This window comes from Salvelinus namaycush, chromosome 18, assembly GCF_016432855.1.
Source record: "Salvelinus namaycush isolate Seneca chromosome 18, SaNama_1.0, whole genome shotgun sequence".
Taxonomy (NCBI): domain Eukaryota; kingdom Metazoa; phylum Chordata; class Actinopteri; order Salmoniformes; family Salmonidae; genus Salvelinus; species Salvelinus namaycush.
In genome coordinates, this window is record NC_052324.1 from 9505383 (window position 1) to 9524032 (window position 18650).

Sequence of the window (18650 nt, forward strand, 5' to 3'; positions counted from 1 at the left end):
CAGTGATCATTTATTTTTCATAATCATATTGTTTAATATTTTAATTTGATATCTCTTTTGATTTTCTCAATTCTTCAGCACATATTCACTGAACATGGAATGTGATATAACAATATATTCCATTTTCTGGGCAAGTGGTTCATCCAAATATTTGATAGAAGTAACTTTAGTTTTTAGTGATCCATTTCTTTTTTGCAGAGGCCGCTTCAGGACAGTGGCTGCAACAGGACCAAGTATCAGAGACAAGGAGAGAGAGACACATTGTCTCTTTCAGCTGCAAAGTTACTGGTCAGTGTGCAGGTAACTTTGTCTATTAGTACTGGAAAAGAAAGGGTGAACACTTCACTTGGATTCCAGGCATTGATTTTGAAAACAATTCTGTCACCCCTGATACCATATCCTCAGAGAGCAGATTTCTCTGTTGGGTGCGAATCTGAGTTCAGTGAGCTGAAGATCCAGTCAGTTAATGTGGCTTCCTACTACTGAGCCTGCTGGGACTTGGGAACGCACAGTGAAAACCTTTTCTACACAGCTTGTACAATAACTCTATGGTTCTCTTTCAGTAGGTCAACTTTGGTACAACATATTTTGAGGAGTCGCACTCTCGCAACTTCGGTTGAAGGATCTACAATCACGCCAGACAGTAAAATCCGTGCCTTGCTGGAAGCCGCGCTTTCCACAGGTTATAAGCGTGAGGCTCATATTCATTCCTTCAATTATTCTGCTCTTCATCTCGGTGTGAACAGGAATGATCCACGCAACTAAAATATACCTTTGGAAAACGAGACTGTCCTAAGTAGCGCCAACTAAACTTTAACATGGTGGTAGAGTGTGCTCACCCACTGGACGTTGTGTGTTTTAGTTCGTATTTCTTCTCATAAGTTTCCTGATCATGAACAATTAGTTATTCTTCAATTTGCTAGCGCAATCAGTTATGACAATAATGCTAGTACGAACTCAGACCCAGACGCAGAGAAACACAGCAGGCAGAGGTGAGGGTAAATCCAGAACATGTACTAAAGTCTTCACAGCAAAACAACAAAGCAACAGCACACAAGTACACTAAACAAAACAAGAGACCTAAGCAACCGGCCCAGTCGACAGAGGAACCTAAATAGTGATTCAACAGGTGAACCCAATAAGACCAATCATGATCACCTGGACACTAGAAATAACATAAGGGTCCCCTCGAGTGGCAACCTCAGGGAGTACAGTCAAAGATGACACCTAGCCTGTGACAGGACCCCCCCCCCCCCTCAAGGAACGGCTCCCGACGTTCCACCAGGGGTAGGTTAACGTCGACGGAAGTCCCGAATGAGTCCGGGGTACAAAATGTCCCGGGCCGGAACCCAGGATCGTTCCTCAGGACTGTAACCCTCCCAATCCACGAGATACTTAGTCCCCTGCCGGATCTGACGGCTGGAGAGGATGTGTCGCACAGTGTAGGCTGGCTGTCCCGCTATCATGAGAGGAGGAGGAGGTGGAGGCCGAGTGGTCCGGAACCAGTGGAATAAATACCACAGGCTTGAGTCTGGAGATGTGGAAGGTGGGATGGACCTTCATGGACCAGGGAACACAAAGACGATAGACCACTGGATTGATACGCCGTAGAACCTTGAATGGGACAACGTACCGGGGAGCCAACTTCTTAGATTCCACGCGTAGTGGCAGATCCCTAGTAGACAACCAGACCATCTGGCCTGGACACAGGAGGGGACTCGGGCAGCGATGATGGTTGGCCTGACTTTGAACCTGAGCTGAGGACCTCAGGAGCGCTGACCCAGCCCTCTTTCAGGTACGGCGGCGACGAGAGATGAGGCGTTGAGTGGAAGGAACCGTCACTTCGATCTCCTGATTTGGAAACAGGGGGCCTGGTAACCGTACAACACCTGGAACGGTGATAGGCCAGTGGAGGAACACTGGAGAGTGTTGTGTGCGTACTCCACCCAGGGAAGTTGCTGACTCCAAGTGGCGGGGTTGGCAGACACACAGCACTCTAAAGCGGTCTCCAGATCCTGGTTCACCTGCTCAGTTTGACCGTTGGACTGAAGGTGATAACCCGAAGACAGACTGGCTGATGACCTCAGTAGAGTACAGAATTCCCTCCAAAATCGGGAGGCAAACTGGGGACCCCGGTCGGAGACTATGTCCAGAAGAAGTTTGTGAAGGTGGACAACGTGCTGAACGACTAGCTTCTTGAGGGCCGGTGGCAATATTCGGTAACTCGGATGACTGATGTGCCAATGGTAAACTGGACCCGTAAGCTAGGATATGCATATGATTGGTAGTATTGGATAGAAAACACACTGAAGTTTCTAAAACTGTTAAAATAACGTCTGTGAGTATAACAGAACTGATAAGGCAGGCAAAAACCCAAGGAGAATCCACCCGGAATTTTCTTTTTTTTAGGTGTCTGCCCATCCAAATCCTTGTTTATGGGAAAATCAAAGGAATACCTCCCAGATTGCAGTTCCTAGGGCTTCCACTAGATGTCAACAGTCTTTAGAAGAGTTTGAGGCTTATTTTTTTTAAATGAGCTAGAAATTGTAGTTTTTCCAGGTGGCTCCCATTTTGGCTGTAGTATTGTGGTGCGCGTCGGTGAGGGTGCGCACTTCTTTATTTATCTCCGGTAATGAACATACTATTCTCCGTCTTAAATTGTATCGTTTATTTACATATTAGGGTACCTGAGGATTGATTACAAATGTTGTTTGACTTGTTTGGACAAAGTTTATTGGTAACTTTTGGGATTTATTTGTATGCATTTTGAACGAGAGAAACCGGTGGATTGCTGAATCAAGCGCGCCAACTAAACAGACTTTCTTGGGACACAAAGAAGGACTTTATCAAACAAAACTACCATTTGTGATGTAGCTGGGACCAGATTGCAAACAGAGGAAGATCTTCAAAGGTAATTGATTTATTTTATAGCGAAATTTCGGACTTTCGTGAGACTATGCTTGTTTGGAAAATGTTTGTAATGCTTTTGTACGTGGGGCGCTGTCCTCAGATAATCCGATGGTATGCTTTCGCTGTAAAGCCTTTTTGAAATCTGAGAAAGTGGCTGGATTAACACGAAGTTAAGCTTTTAAATGATGTAGGACACTTGTATTTTCATGAATGTTTAATATTACGATTTTGTATTTTGAATTTGGCGCGCTCCGATTTCACCGGATGTTGTCGAATTGTATCCCGGATTTCCGCGCTAAGAGGTTAGCTGAGCAGTCTCACGGGCAGATGGAAGCTTAGGCAGCGGAATGAAATGTCCCGCCTTGGAAAAGCGGTCCACAATGCCCAGGACAACTGTGTGTCCCTCTGAGGATGGAAGGCCCGTGATGAAATCCAAAGAGAGATGGGACCAGGGTCGAGAAGGTTTAGGCAGTGGATGATGAAGCCCCAGAGGCTGCTGACGAGGAGTCTTGTTCATGGTGCAGGTCGGACAAGCAGCCACGAAGGTTTGAGTGTCCGCCTCCGCCGAGGGCCACCAAAACCTCCTCCTCAAAAACTCTAGCGTTCGCTGCCCTCCTGGATGAGAGGTGAGACGTGGCGAGTGAGCCCACTGAAGTACCTTGGACCATGCCCCAAGAGGAACAAAAAGTCTATTCGGTGGACAGCCGTCTGGAACTGCCTCCCTACCTTGCGCCTCCATCACTACAGTCTCTATACCCCAGGACACCGGTGCGAGGATGAGCGACCTGAGATGATGGATTCAAGCGGCCGATCCTCACTGAAGCTGGGGAACTGGCGAGAATGGGCATCCGTCTTCACATTCTAAGACCCCAGACGGTATGATAACGTGAATCTGATTGGAGTGAAGAAAAGAGCCCAATGAGCCTGTCGGGGATCGAGGCATTTAGCATCCTGGATGTTGGCCAGGTTCTTGTGATCAATCCAATCCGAAAGGGATGTTCCGAGCCCTCCAACCAGTGCCGCCACTCCTCCAAAGACAGTTTGACCGCAAGAAGCTCCCGATTGCCGCTATCATAGTTTATCTCCGCTGGAGTGAGACGCCTGGAGAAGAAGGCACAGGGATGAAGCTTTTAGCCTTTGCCTAGCGCTGAGACAGAACCGCACCCACTACCACGAAGGGAAGAGAAGGACCCGCATGAACGAGAATGGGTGCAGAAGAAAACCGACGTTTCAGGTCCTGGAATGCCTTCTCAGCAGCAGGTCCAACATACATGCCCAGCCGAGCCCTTGTTTGTTGTTGTCAATAGTGCCGCCACAGCACTAACATTTCTCACAAATCTCCGGCAGAAATGAGCAAAACTCAAAAACACTGAACTCTCTTGATCGTGCTGGGCCGCGGCCAGTTGACCACCGCTCCTACCTTTTTGGGAGTCCATCTGTACACAGCCCTGAGACACAATGTACCCCAGGAAGGAGATCAGAGGAATGTGAAACTCACACTTTTCAGTCTTCACGAACAAGTGATGAGCGAGGAGTCTTTGAAGAACCTGGCGGACATGTTAGACGTGTTCAATCATGGACTTGGAGAAGATGAGGATGTCATCCAGGTACACAAACACGAAATGGTGAAGGAAGTCGCGCAGCACATCATTAACCAGGGCCTTGAAAACGGCTGGAGCATTAGTAAGTACAAACGGCATTACCCGGTAGTCATAATGTCACTTGGGAGTGTTGAAAGCTGTCTTTACACTCGTCTCTCTGTCTGATGCGCACCAGACTGTACGCGTTCTTTAAATCGAACTTAGAGAAAACCATAGCTCCCTGTAGTCTCTCAAAATCTGATGACATAAGAGGAAGGGGGAACGGTTCTTGATGGTAATGTTATTTAAACCCCAGTAATCAATAGAGGGACGTAATTCCCCATCCTTCTTCCCAACAAAGAAAAAACCCACTCCTGCAGGTGAAGTGGATGGCCAAACAAAATCAGCCGCTGAAAAGGCAGAGTGCAAAATTCACCTGCAGAAATATTTTTTACTTTCACAAGTGCAATACACCAAATTAAAGCTTAACTTCTTGTTAATCTACCCATTGTGTTCGATTTCAAAAAGGCTTTACAGCGAAAGCACACCATACGATTATGTTAGGTCAGAGCCTAGTCACAAAAACATACAGCCATTTTCCAGCCAAAGAAAGGAGTCACAAAAAGCAGAAATAGAGATAAAATGAATCTGTCACGTTCCAAACCTGTTTTCCTTTGTTTTGTATTTATTTTAGTTGGTCAGGGCGTGAGTTGGGTGGGTTGTCTATGGTTGATTTTCTATGTTGGGATTTTGTGTTCGGCCTGGTATGATTCTCAATCAGAGACAGCTGTCAATCGTTGTCCCTGATTGAGAATCATACTTAGGCAGCCAGGGTTTCACTTGTGTTTTGTGGGTGTTTGTTCCTGTGGAGGTTTTTGTTGCCACACAGGACGGTTTCGGTTTTGTCACGTTGGTTGTTTTTGTATTTTGAAGTGTTTTGTTGACTTTCATTAAAAGAATGAACACTAACCACTCTGCGTTTTGGTCCACACCTTCTGTCAGCGAGGACAGCCGTAACAGAATCACTGATCTTCATCAGATGGCACTCATAGGACTTCATGTTACAAAACACATGTATGTATGTATGTTTTGTTCGATAAAGTTGATATTTATATCCAAAAATCTCAGTTTACATTGGCGCGTCATGTTCAGTAATGTTGTGCCTCGAAAACATCCAGCAAATTTGCAGAGAGCCACATCAATTGATAGAAATACTCATCATAAACTTTGACAAAAGACACAAGTGTTATGCACAGAATTAAATATATACTTCTCCTTAATGCAACCGCTGTGTCAAATTTCAAAAAAGCTTTACGGAAAAAGTACACCATGCAATAATCTGAGTACAGCGCTCAGACACAAAAACAAGCCATAAAGATACCCGCCATGTTGTGGAGTCAGTAAAAGTCAGAAATAGCATTATAAATATTCACTTACCTTTGATGATCTTCATCAGAATGCACTCATAGGAATCCCAGTTCCATAATAAATGTTTGTTTTGTTCGATAAAGTTCATCTTTATGTCCAAATACCTCCTTTTTGTTAGCGCGTTTAGTTCACCAATCGAAGTTCACATGGCGCGGGCAAGTCCAGACGAAAAGTCAAAAAAGTTTTGGATGTTTTTATCATAAATCTTCAATAATGTTTCAACCGGACAATTCCTTTGTCTATAGAAATGAAAGGGAACGCAGCTTACTCTCATGGCCTTCTGCCAGACCCTTTAGTCAAACAGCTCTTATTCGCTCACCCTTCACAGTAGAAGCCTGAAACAAGGTTCTAAAGACTGTTGATATCTAGTGGAAGCCTTAGGAATTGCAATATGACCACATAGACACTGTATCTTGGAGAGGCAATGAGTTAAAAAACTACAAACCTCAGATTTCCCACGTCCTGGTTGGATTTTTCTCAGGTTTTCCATTGCCATATGAGTTCTGTTAAACTCACAGACATCATTTAAAGTTTTAGAAACTTCAGAGTGTTTTCTATACAATCTACTAATAATATGCACATATTATCTTCTGGGCCTGAGTAGCAGGCAGTTTACTTTGGGCACGCTTTCATCCGAACGTGAAAATACTGCCCCTATCCCAAACAGGTTTTAATATAACTGTTCATGGTTGCAGTCTCTGGACCAGAGAGAGAATACAGCCCTCATCTTGGAGGAGTGGTTCCGGACAGGAGGTCGATGACACAATCGTAAGGCCTGTGAGGAGGTAGTTTGCTGGCCCTTTGTTTGCTGAAGACCTGACCCAAATCCCAGTAATCCTGAGGTACGCAGGAAAGATCAGGCATGTCATTCCCAGCCAGAGGAACAGGAGGGTCGGATGTCTCCAGACGAGCAGGACCGGAAAGGTGTTGTTAGAGTTGCTGGCAGGTGAACTGTCATGAATGATTCCATCCCAGAACTCTTCCCGATGGCCAGTCAATTTGAGGATTATGGGTGGAAAGCCACGGATGTCCAAGAACCAGGGGAAGCTCAGGAGAGTCCACCAGAAGTAACTGGATAAGCTCCACATGGTCATCCAGAAATTGTAGCTGAATAGGCATGGTGAGTTGCTTCACCTTCCCAGACCCTAGGGGGTTGACCATCCAGTGCAGTGAGTGGCAGAGTGGCCAGTTTAGTGAGTGGCAGCCTCTGTTGGCGAGCTAATGTGCGATCCAGAAAACAGCCTGTAGCCCCAGAGTCTATGAAAGCAGGAATGTTCAACTTCTCATTGTCCCACAACAGGTTGGCCGGAAGCACAGTGTGTAACATATCGGCAGCAGGAAACTGTATCTGACTTGCCAGTATTCTCCCATCTACCGATGAGTCATCCCGTTCCCCGGGATTCTGGCCTACTAGGCAGAGATCCTCTGCCCAGTGTCTGTGTTCTTTTGCCCATCTTAATCTTTTCTTTTTTTTGGCCAAAGATATGGCTTTTTCATTGCAACTCTGCCTAGAAGGCCAGCATCCTGGAGTCGCCTCTTCACTGTTGACGTTGAGACTGGTGTTTTGCGCGCACTATTTAATGAAGCTGCCAGTTGAGGACTTGTGAGGTGTCTATTTCTCAAACTAGGCACTCTAATGTACTTGTCCTCTTGCTCAGTTGTGCACCGAGGCCTCACACTCCTCTTTATATTCTGGTTAGAGCCAGTTTGCGCTGTTCTGTGAAGGGAGTAGTACAAAGCGTTGTACGAGATCTACAGTTTATTGGCAATTTCTCGCATGGAATAGCCTTCATTTCTCAGAACAAGAATAGACTGACGGGTTTCAGAAGAAAGGTCTTTGTTTGTGGCCATTTTGAGCCTGTAATTCAACCCACAAATGCTGATGCTCCATATACTAGCCTAAAGAAGGCCAGTTTAATTGCTTCTTTATTCAGAACAACAATTTTCAGCTGTGCTAACATAATTGCATAAGGGTTTTCTAATGATCAATGATCAAAATTATAAACTTGGATTAGCTAACACAGCGTGCCATTTGAACACAGGAGTGATGGTTGCTGATAATGGGCATCTTTACGCCTATGTAGATTTTCTATAAAAAAATCTGCCATTTCCAACTACAATAGTCATTTACAATATTAACAATGTCTACACTGTATTTCTGATCAATTTTATGTTATTTTAATGGACAAAAAATGAGCTTTTCTTTCAAAAACATGGACATTTCTAAGTGACCCCAAACTTTTGAACGGTAGTGTACAACTTTATGCATAGCGAGAAAATGTGCGGTGTCATTTATTTTTCTTGATGAGGGACCCGAGTGCCACTTTGGGAACGAACATTCTGGCGCACCAGTGGCCTCAGACCATCCTTTATTTGTTTCTGCCGGTGGTTCTGGTTCAGCCCACGTCAAAGAGGGTGAGTTGTGAGGGCTTATCATCAATTATTTTGTCTCCCCGTTGGCCCAGGCAGCCTTTCATTTGCCCGTTGCGTATGGACAGGTTTGGCACAAGAGGCCAAAGATTTGGTTCCTATAGACCTGGCACCTGAGAGGGTGCCAATCTGAAGGCTATGAATGTTATTGCTATTAATCAGTCTGCAAGAGCGCCCTCCAAGAAAAGGGCTATATGCATATTAGTGACAAGCGTTTGAGCTCTGGTGCCAAGATAAAGGAGAAGTTCCTTTTCAGTGCTCTGTGAGGGATGTCCTTATGGCCCTACAGGAGCTTTTTTGAGCAGGGACACGCATTCTCCTAGTTAAAGGTGTACGTGGCCGCTATCTCTGCGTGTCATGTGGGAATTGCCCTGGTGGTGCGGTTGCTGAAAGGTGTACGTCATCTCAGACCAGTATTTAAACCTATAGTGGGACATGGGACATGGCGCTGGTTATGGCGCTCTCCTACAAAACCTTCCTGCTCATGGCTTTGGCCTCGGCTAAACGTGTTGGGGACCTCCACGCGTTATCGTACACCTTTTCTGTACTGAGTTCACCCCGGTCGACTCTTAAGTGACGTTGCATCCAAATACTATTTTGCCTCCTCCTTTTGCTTCCAAAAAGCAAAGGAAGTTACATGCCCTGTGTCCGGTGTGATGTGAGTTTTACGCAGGTACATTGAAAGGACCCAGGATGTCTGGTTATGTGACCAGCTTTTTGTCTGTTATGATAATCCAGCTCCCGGCAGGGCACTCCAAGCAGAGTCTCTTCCACTGGATTGTGGAGGTTTTCTCCCAGGCATATGGGAGCAAGGGGCAGGGGTTACCTAGCGGTGTATGCGCCCACCACCAGGGGTCTGGTGGCATCTTGGATTTGTTTAAAGGGTTGACTATAGGAGATATTTGTGCTGTAGCATGTGACATTGCACACCAGTAGCCCTAAACTGGTTTGAAAATAACTTTTACATTTCAATAACAGGTGTTTGTATCAACATTTTTATGATAAATTAATGTCTTTACAGGGTTACATACTTGTTTCTAGGGCACAATGTGTGCTTCAGAAGTAGCTATAATTCATATAGGCCCAACATAGGTTATATCCCAATCAGTTTGAAACATTTAAGTTGGGAGCACCAGTGCTACCAATGAAAAAAAGTTAATTTAGAGCCCTGGCTGTAGGCTTCATGTTTCAACTCATTACTTGTGTATTTGTATTAATTAGGGATCCCCATTAGCTGCTTCAAAGGCAGCAGCTACTCTTCCTGGGGTCCAAATACATTAAGGCACTTACATTACATATAAAACAAAATATAAAACAGTACATCATATAATATTATTACACCACTACGTATCTACAATACAAAATGTATAATACCACCATACAACAACATTACAATGTATGTGTGTGTAGAATGCATGTGCTAGCGCATGTGTGCATAGGCCTGTACTTTTGTGTGTGTCTCTTCACAGTCCCCGCTGTTCCATAAGGTGTGTTTTTACCTGTTTTTAAATCGGATTCCACATCAGTACATGGAGTACTGTGCGCCTCCCATAGTCTGTTCTGGACTTGGGGATTGTGAAGAGACCTCTGGTGGCATGTCTTGTGGGGTATGCATGGGTGTCCAAGCTAAGTGCTAGTAGTTTAAATAGACAGCTCTGCATATTCAGCTTGTCAACACTTCTTACAAAAACAAGAAGGGAAGTCAATCTTTCCTCTACTTTGAGCTATGGGAGATTGACATGCATATTATTAATATTAGCTCTACGTGTACATTTAAGGGCCAGCCGTGCTGCCCCGTTCTGAGCCAGTTGTAATTTTCCCAAGTCCCTCTTTGTGGCACCTGACCACACTACTGAACAGTAATCCAAGTGTGAAAAAACTATGGCCTGTAGGACCTACCTTGTTGATAGTATTGTTAAAACTTCTTATGGCTGCAATCCCGTTAATGGGATGATATGACAACAGCCAGTGAAAGTGCAGGGCGCCAAATTCAAACAACAGAAATCTCATAATAAAAATTTCTCAAACACACATGTATCTTATACTATTTTAAAGGGAATCTTGTTGTTAATCCCACCAAAGTGTCCAATTTCAAATAAGCTTTACAGCGAAAGCACCACAAACGATTATGTTAGGTCACCGCAAAATCACAGCCAAACACAGTCATTTTTCCAGCCAAAGACAGGAGTCACAAAAAGCAGAAATAGAGATAAAATTAATCACTAACCTTTGATGATCTTCATCAGATGACACTCATAGGACTTCATGTTACACAATACATATATGTTTTGTTTGATAAAGTTAATATTTATATCCCAAAAACCTCAGTTTACATTCGCGCGTTATGTTCAGAAATGCCTACAAAATATCTGGAGAAATTGCAGACAGCCACGTCAAATAACAGAAATACTCATCATAAACGTTGATGAAAGATACATGTTTTACATAGAATTAAAGATACACTTGTTCTTAATGCAAACGCTGTGTCAGATTTCAAAAAGCTTTACGGCAAAAGCACAATATTCAATAATCTGAGAACAGCGTTCAGCCACGAAAGACGACTCCATTTGGTCTCTAGTATCATGATTGGAATGTCTTTTTTACAGAGACATTTTGCCGCCCAAAAACTCTTAAGGTCCAAAAAGTTAATATTGGAATAATATTTCTACAATTGGAATGTTAGGAATGGTCCACCATAAAGAATAATCATTTCATATTGTTTATTATTTAGTGATGTCATTAAAAACTGTATAACGAAAATACTGTAACTCGAAGAGCTTTCACACTGTGTATGTTAAGCTTCCATCTAATATGTTGTTATTACAATATGAAGAACGATGAAACTATTTTGTTAAGATAGGAATGTGATTTTAGTTTTCTAACGAGGACATTGTTTTCGTGTCCCTTGCACATTAACTGAACCACGCCCCTAATTAGGTCCGAAGAGGGTGTCAGTGTGATGGAAGCGCCCTTTCTGACCAGAGTGCTTAATAAAAGGAAACGCTAAGAATTAACATATTCAGACCAGAAAGCGTGGCACGTTTGCGTGTGAAATTATTGAAATGTGGAACCTCACCAACCAGACCAGCAGACGTGAATCATGAGCTGAATGTTACAAATGGTTGGAAACTCGGAAACTCGACATGAGGGGAAGAAGATAAGCTCACTAGACCAAAACATTGACAATCTGCAGCTGTAAATGTTAAGTGGTCTAGAAGTTTGACTGTCTACCTGAGAAAGGAAGAAGATCCCATCTCAGACAATCATTGGTGCATCTGAAGAAGCATCTGAAGAAACATCCAAGCCAGAACAACTAAGAAGGACATTGTGACCTCTGGGGGACAACCAGAGCCTTACAACCATCGAGCCCTTCCCAAAGAAGGATTGATTGGTTTCAGAGAGACGACGGTCAAGGACATCTACACGAAAATACATTACATTCCTTACCCAAACGGGCTGTGGTTCGTGAGAAAATGTACGATAAGTTCGACTCTCTTTGTCTCTCCCTCACTTTATCTACCCGTCCCTCTGCATATGTGTAATAAGCCGTCACATCAAATAAAATAAAATAAAATTGTATTGGTCACATGCTCCGAATACAACAGGTCCTTACTGTGAAATGCCTACCTACAAGCCCTTAACTTCTCTGGGATATGTGGGACGCTAACGTCCCACTTGGCCAAAAGCCAGTAAAAATGCAGAGTGCCAAATTCAAATAAATTACTATAAAAATCCAACTTTCATGAAATCACACATGAAAGACACCAAATTAAAGCTACACTTGTTGTGAATCCAGCCAACATGTCTGATTTCAAATAGGATTTACGGCGAAAGCACACCTTACGATTATGTTAGGTCAGTACATAGCCACAGAAAAACACAGAAATAGAAATAGAGATTATTCACTAACCTTTGATTATTCACTAACCTTTGATGATCTTCATCAGATGACACTCATAGGACTTCATGTTACACAATACATGTATGTTTTGCTCGGTAAAGTTCATATTTATATCCCAAAATCTGAGTTTAGGCGGGACGCTACTGTCTCACTTGGCCAAAAGCCAGAGAAAATGCAGAGCGCCATATTCAAATAAATTACTATAAAAATCAAACTTTCATTAAATCACACATGAAAGATACCAAATTAAAGCTACACTAGTTCTGAATCCAGCCAACATGTCAGAATTCAAATAGGCTTTTCGGCGAAAGCAAACGATGCTATTATACAAAACGCAGAAATGAAAATATAATTCATGCCTTACCTTTGACGAGCTTCTGTTGTTGGCACTCCAATATGTCCCATAAACATCACAAATGGTCCTTTTGTTTGATTAATTCCGTCGATATATATCCAAAATGTCAATTTATTTGGCGCGTTTGATCCAGAAAAACACCGGTTCCAACTTGTGAAACGTGACTACAAAATATCTCAAAAGTTACCTGTAAACTTTGCCAAAACATTTCAAACTACTTTTGTAATACAACTTTAGTTTTTTTTAACTTAAATAATCGATAAAATTGAAGACGGGATGATCTGTGTTCAATACAGGATTAAAACAAACTGTAGCTAGCCTTCTGGTCATGCGCCTCTAACAAACAGGACACAACAAGTGCAAATAGTCTGGATAGCCATTTGATTAGATGTTCAGGATTCTTATGGCTTGGGGGTAGAAGCTGTTTAGAAGCCTCATGGATCTAGCCTTGGCGCTACAGTACCACTTGCTGTGCAGTAGCAGAGAGAACAGTCTATGACTGACAGTCTATGACTCCCCCAGAGGTCACAATGTCCTTCTTAGTTGTTCTGGCTTGGATGTTTCTTCAGATGCTTCTTCAGATGCACCAATGATTGTCTGAGTAACTTCCGGCGCCGACCGAGATGGCCGCCTCGCTTCGCGTTCCTTGGAAAATATGCAGTATTTTGTTTTTTTATGTGTTATTCCTTACATTGGTACCCCAGGTAATCTTAGGTTTCATTACATACAGTCGGGAGGAACTACTGAATATAAGATTAACGTCAACTCACCATCGTTCCAACCAGGAATATGACTTTCCCGAAACGGATCCAGTGTTTTGCCTTCCACCCAATACAATGGATCTGATCCCAGCCGGCGACCCTATGCGACGCCGTAAAAGGGGCAAACGTAGCGGTCTCCTGGTCAGGCTTCGGAGACGGGCACATCGCGCTCCACTCCCTAGCATACTACTCGCCAATGTCCAGTCTCTTGACAATAAGGTTGATGAAATCCGAGCACGAGTAACATTCCAGAGAGACATCAGGGATTGTAACGTTCTCTGCTTCACGGAAACATGGCTAACTCAAGAGACGCTAACGGAGTCGGTGCAGCCAGCTGGTTTCTTCACGCATCGCGCCGACAGAAACATACATCTTTCTGGTAAGAAGAGGGGCGGGGGTGTATGCCTTATGATTAACGAGACGTGGTGTGATCATAACAACATACAGGAACTCAAGTCATTCTGTTCACCTGATCTAGAACTCCTCACAATCAAATGTCGACCGCATTATCTACCAAGGGAATTCTCTTCGATTATAATCACAGCCGTATATATTCCCCCCCAAGCAGACACATCGATGGCCCTGAACGAACTTTATCTGACTCTTTGTAAACTGGAAACCACACACCCTGAGGCTGCATTCATCGTAGCTGGGGATTTTAACAAGGCTAATCTAAAAACAAAACTCCCTAAATTCTATCAGCATATCGATTGTGCTACCAGGGCTGGTAAAACCTTGGATCATTGTTATACTAACTTCCGCGACGCATATAAGGCCCTCCCCCGCCCTCCTTTCAGAAAAGCTGACCACGACTCCATTTTGTTGCTTCCAGCCTACAAACAGAAACTAAAACAACAAGCTCCCGCGCTCAGGTCTGTTCAACGCTGGTCCGACCAATCTGATTCCACGCTTCAAGACTGCTTCGATCACGCGGATTGGAATATGTTCCGCATTGCGTCCAACAACAACATTGGCGAATATGCTGATTCGGTGAGCGAGTTCATTAGAAAGTGCATTGACGATGTCGTACCCACAGCAACGATTAAAACATTCCCAAACCAGAAACCGTGGATTGACGGCAGCATTCGCGTGAAACTGAAAGCGCGAACCACTGCTTTTAACCAGGGCAAGGTGACCGGAAACATGACCGAATACAAACAGTGTAGCTATTCTCTCCGCAAGGCAATCAAACAAGCTAAGTCCCAGTACAGAGACAAAATAGAGTCGCAATTCAACAGCTCAGACACAAGAGGTATGTGGCAGGGTCTACAGTCAATCACGGATTACAAAAAGAAAACCAGCCCCGTCGCGGACCAGGATGTCTTGCTCCCAGACAGGCTAAATAACTTTTTTGCTCGCTTTGAGGACAATACAGTGCCACTGACACGGCCCGCTACCAAAACCTGCGGGCTCTCCTTCACTGCAGCCGAGGTGAGTAAAACATTTAAACGTGTTAACCCTCGCAAGGCTGCAGGCCCAGACGGCATTCCCAGCCGCGTCCTCAGAGCATGCGCAGACCAGCTGGCTGGTGTGTTTACGGACATATTCAATCAATCCTTATCCCAGTCTGCTGTTCCCACATGCTTCAATGAGGGCCACCATTGTTCCTGTTCCCAAGAAAGCTAAGGTAACTGAGCTAAACGACTACCGCCCCGTAGCACTCACTTCCGTCATCATGAAGTGCTTTGAGAGACTAGTCAAGGACCATATCACCTCCACCCTACCGGACACCCTAGACCCACTCCAATTTGCTTACCGACCCAATAGGTCCACAGACGACGCAATCGCAACCACACTGCACACTGCCCTAACCCACCTGGACAAGAGGAATACCTATGTGAGAATGCTGTTCATCGACTACAGCTCAGCATTTAACACCATAGTACCCTCCAAACTCGTCATCAAGCTCGAGACCCTGGGTCTCGACCCCGCCCTGTGCAACTGGGTCCTGGACTTCCTGACGGGCCGCCCCCAGGTGGTGAGGGTAGGTAACAACATCTCCACCCCGCTGATCCTCAACACTGGGGCCCCACAAGGGTGCGTTCTGAGCCCTCTCCTGTACTCCCTGTTCACCCACGACTGCGTGGCCATGCACGCCTCCAACTCAATCATCAAGTTTGCGGATGACACTACAGTGGTAGGCTTGATTACCAACAACGACGAGACGGCCTACAGGGAGGAGGTGAGGGCCCTCGGAGTGTGGTGTCAGGAAAATAACCTCACACTCAACGTCAACAAAACAAAGGAGATGATTGTGGACTTCAGGAAACAGCAGAGGGAGCACCCCCCATCCACATCGACGGGTCAGTAGTGGAGAAGGTGGAAAGTTTTAAGTTCCTCGGTGTACACATCACGGACAAACTGAATTGGTCCACCCACACAGACAGCGTTGTGAAGAAGGCGCAGCAGCGCCTCTTCAACCTCAGGAGGCTGAAGAAATTCGGCTTGTCACCAAAAGCACTCACAAACTTCTACAGATGCACAATCGAGAGCATCCTGTCGGGCTGTATCACCGCCTGGTACGGCAACTGCTCCGCCCACAACCGTAAGGCTCTCCAGAGGGTAGTGAGGTCTGCAGAACGCATCACCGGGGGCAAACTACCTGCCCTCCAGGACACCTACACCACCCGATGTCACAGGAAGGCCATAAAGATCATCAAGGACAACAACCACCCAAGCCACTGCCTGTTCACCCCGCTATCATCCAGAAAGCGAGGTCAGTACAGGTGCATCAAAGCAGGGACCGAGAGACTGAAAAACAGCTTCTATCTCAAGGCCATCAGACTGTTAAACAGCCACCACTAACATTTAGCGGCCACTGCCAACATACTGACTCAACTCCAGCCACTTTAATAATGGGAATTGATGGAAATTATGTAAAAATGTACCACTAGCCACTTTAAACAATGCCACTTAATATAATGTTTACATACCCTACATTACTCATCTCATATGTATATGTATATACTGTACTCTATATCATCTACTGCATCTTGCCATCTTTATGTAATACATGTATCACTAGCCACTTTAAACTATGCAACTTTATGTTTACATACCCTACATTACTCATCTCATATGTATATACTGTACTCTATACCATCTACTGCATCTTGCCTATGCCGTTCTGTACCATCACTCATTCATATATCTTTATGTACATATTCTTTATCCCTTTACACTTGTGTGTATAAGGTAGTAGTTGTGGAATTGTTAGGTTAGATTACTTGTTGGTTATTACTGCATTGTCGGAACTAGAAGCACAAGCATTTCGCTACACTCGCATTAACATCTGCTAACCATGTGTATGTGACAAATAAAATTTGATTTGATTTGATTTGATGACTAGGGTGGCTGGATGGCAGGGACTTGATCTGACACCCCCTCTGACACCGCCTGGATGGCAAGAAGCTTGACCCTGGTGATGTATTGGGCCGTACGTACGACCCTCTATAGTGTCTTGCGGTTCGAGGCCGAGCAGTTGCAATGCCAGGCAGTGATTCAACCCGTCAGGATGCTCTCGATGGTGCAGCTGTAAAACCTTTTGAGGATCTGAGGAGTTGCATCCAAGGAACTTGAAGCTCTCAACCTGCTCCACCACAGCCCCGTCGATGAGAATTGGGGCTTGCTCCGTCCTCCTTTTCCTGTAGTCCACAATCATCTCCGTTGTCATTGATCATGTTGTTGGAGAGGTTGTTGTCATTGCACCACACGATCAGGTCTCGAACCTACTTCCTATAGGCTGTCTCATCGTTGTCAGTGATCAAGCCTACCACTGTTGTGTCATCAGCAAACTTAATGACGGTGTTGGAGTCGTGCCTGGCCATGCAGTCATGAGTGAACAGGGAGTACAGAAGGGGACTGAGCACACACCCCTGAGGGCCCCTGTGTTGAGGATCAGTGTGGCAGATGTGTTGTTACCTACCCTTAACACCTGGGGGCGGCCCATCAGAAAGTCCAGGATCCAGTTGCAGAGGGAGGTGTTTAGTCCCAGGGTCCTTAGCTTAGTGATGAGCTTTGAGGGCACTATGGTGTTGAACGCTGAGCTGTAAACAATGAATAGCATTCTCACATCGGAGTTCCTTTTGTCCAGGTGTGAAAGGGCAGTTTGGAGTGCAATAGAGATGGCATCATCTGTGGATCTGTTGGAGCGATATGCAAATTGGAGTTGGTGTAGTGTTTCTGGGATAATGGTAATGATGTGAGCCATGACCAGCCTTTCAAAGCATTTCATTGCTACAGACGTGAGTGCTACAGGTCTGAAGGCATTTAGGTAGGCTACCTTAGTGTTCTTGGGCATAAGGACTATGGTGATCTGCATGAAACATGATGGTGTTACAGACTCAGACAGGGAGAGGTTGAAATTGTCAGTGAAGACACTTTCCAGTTGGTCAGCGCATGCTCAGAGTACATGTCCTGGTAATCCGTCTGGCCCTGCAGCCTTGAGAATGTTGACCTGTTCAAAGGTCTTACTCACATCAGCTTTGGAGAGCATGATCATACAGTCGTCCGGAAGAGCTCATGCATGTTTCAGTGCTACTTGCCTCGAAGAGAGCATATAAGTTATTTAGCTCGTCTGGTAGGCTCATGTCACTGGGCAGCTCTCGGCTGTTCTTCCCTTTGTGGTCTGTAATAGTTTGCAAGGCCTGCCACATCCGACGAGAGTCGGAGCCTGTGTATTACGATTAGATCTTAGTCCTGTACTGACGCTTTGCCTGTTTAATGGTTTGTTGGAGGCCATAGCGGGATTTCTTCTAAGCTTCCGGGTTAGACACCCGCTCCTTGATAACGGCAGCTCTACCCTTTAGCTCAGTGCGAATGTTGCCTGTAATCCTTGGCTTCTGGTTGGAGTATGTACGTACAGTCACTGTTGGGACGACGTCCTCGATGCACTTATTGAAAAGGCAGTGACTGATGTGGTGTAATCCTCAATGCCATCGGAAGAATCCCAGAACATATTCCAATCTGTGCTAGCAAAACATTCACGTAGTTTAGCATCTGCTTCATCTGACCACTTTTTTATTGACCGATTCACTGATGCTTCCTGCTTTGATTTTTGCTTGTAAGCAGGAATCAGAATGATAGAATAATGGTCGGATTTGCCAAATGGAGGGCGAGGGAGAGCTTTATACGTGTCTCTGTGTATGGAGTAAAGGTGGTCTAGAGTTGTTTTTCCCTCTGGTTGCACATGTAACATGCTGATAGAAATAAGGTAAAACTGATTTAATAAGTTTCCCTGCAATAATGTCCCCAGCCCCTAAGAGGGCCGCCTCTGGGTGAGCATT

General features: G+C 44.8%; 1 protein-coding gene across 1 annotated transcript in view; it reads left to right on the forward strand.

The window, feature by feature from the left end:
* The window catches only part of LOC120063525 (immunoglobulin lambda-1 light chain-like), a 28135-nt gene that overhangs the window by 1340 nt on the left and 8145 nt on the right, over positions 1 to 18650 (forward strand). The gene's annotated exons all lie outside the window — the stretch shown is intronic.